Genomic DNA, 4,789 nt, shown 5'->3' on the forward strand with positions numbered 1-4,789 from the left:
GGATAAGCAACTGATTATTGTAAGCAACTGTGTACATGTGCAGGAATAATTTACAGTGAATATGATCAGTGAACAAGCCAGTATTATTTCGCCTATAATAAATTGTTGAAGATACTGGTGTAAAGGATATCAACACAGCCTGGCGTACCCACCACCAATTTACAACGCAACGGCAGTTGGTCTTATAAAAAATTAGCTAAGGCTGCGATCCCAGCTGGGTGCTCAATTAAAACAAAAAACTTGAGGCACTAGTAACTTTAAAATAACTTAATGTCAATTCACTTTTGTACACGTGCAGGAAACTGTTCCATCACCATACCATATACATTTGTACTCCATTTCAGGCACACATGTTATTATGTCAATAATACACTAATCTATGTATAGTGCTTTAAAACGTTCATGCACTGTGGCATATACTAAAATCTAAAACACATCATGTACCACCAAGTTATCAATGTTACTGTGACAGTTTGAAACTTTTAAATTTTAAATTCGGGTAAACCTATCTAACTTAATAGAACAACTTAACCATTTATATCAACCCTTAAGTTTTATCCTTACAGACTGAAATATAAGTATTGCAAAGAATATAAGAACTCAAGGCTTATACTTAACATTAAATTGTCATGTTAAACCTTAAACTTTTAATTAATAGTAACTTAATAAATTGCTTTACTTCATTTTAATCTATTAAATGATTTTAAATGATATTGCCATCCTAGCTGCCAACTAAATCCAGGATATGGAACATCTTTTATGGTGTAAGGCAGCAACCATTTGATTTTCTGGGGGGGGGGGGGGGGGAGGGTATGGTTTTTTTTAGAAAAAAAAGTTTGTTTCCAGTTTTTGGAGAAAAAAATAATTTGTTTTTGATTCTGAGAAAAAAAATTGTTTGTTTCGCCCTCAGCTGCCACTATATGTTATGCTAAAATTGAAAGAAAAAAATTGCTTTCGACTTGTCGCGAAACCCCCCCCCCCCCCCCCCCCCCCCCGAATATCAAATGGTTGCTGCCTAAGGCATATACCATTTCTCTTGTTATGGCCTCAATTTTCTCCATAAACAAGAAAGTCTGTATTAATATAGGAACTTGTGGACTAGAGACATCCAAGATAACTCTCAATAGCATTGATTTTTTTTAGAAGACTAGCTTTCCTATTTCATGATTAAAGTCATAAAGCAGAGTTCTTAGCTTTGAAATAAACGGACTCCTCACAGTATCTGTACTAGTACATTGTAGCAAGAAATGTTCAGTATCTTCGATATCATCCATATACAACGGACATATCGCACTTACTTCATACTTGTTAAATCTACTACGATTTGATTGCAGTGTATACACTCCTGTAAGTAATCTAGCTTTTACATTAGCTTTCATAATAGAAATAGAATCAAGTCATGTGTTGGCCCAAACGTTATGAACAGTTCCACAATTTATTGACATGGGATGCAAAAAGCGAAGAGTATACTTTCCTTCTGCCGTATTCGTTATCTTCTGTCTCCAAAATGTTTCTATTCTCTTTTTCACATAATTTTTCCATCTCTATTTTGAATCGAATTTGAAATGTCAAAAATAGATTCAAATTCATACAATGAGAGTATATCGTTCACATATATAAACCAGCTATATGAGAGGTGTTATCCTTCAGCACAAGTTGTCTAATACAAATCTCCTTCTCTATATCATTGTTTCGCACAATGTTGCCAAAGTTTCCTAAAATTTGTCTATGTAAAAACGCTTCTATTGGCATCTGGCCAGACAGAATATATATTGCTGCACCAGCGGTTCGTTCAGGTAAGTTTTGCAGAATTTTAAGTTGTGATTTGTGAAAAAAGTTCAATTCATCCAATTCCTTTCTGCTAAGTGTTACACATCCTAATCCAACCAAATGCTCCGCGGGGCACAGCTTTATACGACTGCAGAGGTTGAACCCTGAACGGTTGGGGCAAGTATGGACAAAACATTCAAGCTGGATTCAGCTCTAAATTTGGATTGTTATTAAATAGTTGACACAGCATAGGTTTCTGACACAGAATGAATGTGGTCTCATGAACTTAAAATATTTTTTTTGCCTTTGAGCAATTCGCTATGCTGTCGAATATTAATCCTCTCAAAAAAATGTTTGAAGAAATTTTCTTTTTATTTATGAAATCTGAAATGAGAAAAATTTAACCCCCCCCCCTTTTTTTTCACATCCCCCTTTCCCTTTTTCCAAAACTGATCTCAATTCAAATTTCTAATGGGGTTTGCAACAATAACTACTCATTTAAATACATCATAAAATATTAAAATGTAAAATAAAGTGCTTGTTATCACTGAATGGTAAAGATTGTTTTAATTTATCAGTTGGTAGTAAAAGTGAATATACATTGTATATTGTATAAAACAATGATTTAAGTTGATTCAACTACTATTCTGGACAAAGAAAGATCACTCCAATTGAAAATTTCTTGCTATTGCACAATATTGTGCAATTAGATATTTCTTGCTATTGCACAATACTGTGCAATTGAAAATATTTGCTATTGCACAATACTGTGCAATTGAAGATTTCTTGCTATTGTGCAATACTGTGCAATTTCTTGCTATTGCACAATACTTATTATAATAATTTTGGATCCTGATTTGAACCAACTTGAAAACTGGGCCCATAATCAAAAATCTAAGTACATGTTAAGATTCAGCATATCAAAAAAGCCCAAGAATTCAATTTTTGTTAAAATCAAACTTAGTTTAATTGTGGACCCTTTGGACTTTAATGTAGACCAATTTGAAAACGGGACCAAAAATTAAGAATCTACATACAGTCAGATTTGGCATATCAAAGAACCCCAATTATTCAATTTTTGATGAAATCAAACAAGGTTTAATTTTGGACCCCAATTTGGACCAACTTGAAAACTGGGCCCATAATCAAAAATCTAAGTACATTTTTAGATTCAGCATATCAAAGAACCTCAAGGATTCATTTTTTGTTAAAATCAAACTAAGTTTAATTTTGGACCCTTTGGACCTTAATGTAGACCAATTTGAAAACGGGACCAAAAATTAAGAATCTACATACACAGTTAGATTCGGCATATCAAAGAACCTCAATTATTCAATTTTTGATGAAATCAAACAAAGTTTAATTTTGGACCCTTTGGGCTCCTTATTCCTAAACTGTTGGGACTAAAACTCCCAAAATCAAACCCAACCTTCCTTTTATGGTCATAAACCTTGTGTTTAAATTTCATAGATTTCTATTTACTTATACTAAAGTTATGGTGCGAAAACCAAGAATAATGCTTATTTGGGCCCCTTTTTGGCCACCAATTCCTAAACTGTTGGGACCTCAACTCCCAAAATCAATCCCAACCTTCCTTTTGTGGTCATAAACCTTGTGTTTAAATTTCATTGATTTCTATTTACTTATACTAAAGTTATTGTGCGAAAACCAAGAATAATGCTTATTTGGACCCTTTTTTGGCCCCTAATTCCTAAACTGTTGGAACCAAAACTCCCAAAATCAATCCCAACCTTCCTTTTGTGGTCATAAACCTTGTGTCAAAATTTCATAGATTTCTATTTACTTAAACTAGAATTATAGTGCGAAAACCAAGAAAATGCTTATTTGGGCCCTTTTTGGCCCCTTATTCCTAAAATGTTGGGACCAAAACTTCCAAAATCCATCCCAACCTTCCTTTTGTGGTCATAAACCTTGTGTTAAAATTTCATAGATTTCTATTCACTTTTACTTAAGTTAGAGTGCGAAAGCTAACAGTATTTGGACGACGAAGTGATACCAATATACGACCAAATAATTTTCAATTTTTGCGGTGTATAAAAATTAATTGTGGGCGACCATATGTATTCCTATTATTTTTATGATTATTTGTTGGTAATTATCTTTCAGATGTCTATGTTGGAAGATTATACATGTATAGTAGATTTGCTACTTGTTCAAGGAGATTTGGTTCAGTGGTTTTTAGAACATATTGCCTTTTAGAACCTTTTCAAGATTTTCAATTTTTTGGTAAGATGGAGTTAAAAAAACTTTTACAAGACTTCCTTTGAGAATTTCTGTTTCTATTGGAAGAGCACTCAATAGAAAATATGATGTTCATAAAAATAGTGGCAGTGCTTGCATTTGCTTTAAAAAATATACATAGAAGATTCCCAGTATTTGATGTAAACATCAGTTAACAACATAACGTCTTAATTGTATAAGAAACTGAGTAGAACATATAATCTGATATATTTATATCGTATGTGATGTTTTTATTTTATGGTTTAATCCATTTGTACCTCAAGTGGTTCTATACCTTGAGGGCTCTTTGAATTATTATATCTATTTATTGAAACTCGTTTAGTTGGGTGTATTTTATATCTATATTTGTCAGAATTACATTTTGATGTGTCATGCATGGCTTGTTGGATGGACAGAAATAGGGATGGTCAAGGGTAACACTAAATTTCTCTTATGCCTTTGGCGGGGGGCATAAAAAAGAACCTATTCTTTTCCCAAAAGGTATTATTGAATCATCATTCTTTAAAGTCACTTGCAAATGCTGTCTTTAGTGGTGAATTTTCCAGGTAAAAGTTTTTGTAAAGTATTTACACAACTTTGAGAACAAGTACTATTTGAAATTCAATAAATGTGTCAAGACAAAATCAAAGAGATATAGAAAAGATATGGGGTATTCATCCATGACACAAAATCAGTTAGAACACAGTACAAATACAAAAACAACTATGGCATTTACCATAGAAAAAAAGGTGGATTGCTAGGCAAGGTAAGTCACAAC

Source organism: Mytilus galloprovincialis, chromosome 9, assembly GCF_965363235.1.
Source record: "Mytilus galloprovincialis chromosome 9, xbMytGall1.hap1.1, whole genome shotgun sequence".
NCBI classification, from domain to species: domain Eukaryota; kingdom Metazoa; phylum Mollusca; class Bivalvia; order Mytilida; family Mytilidae; genus Mytilus; species Mytilus galloprovincialis.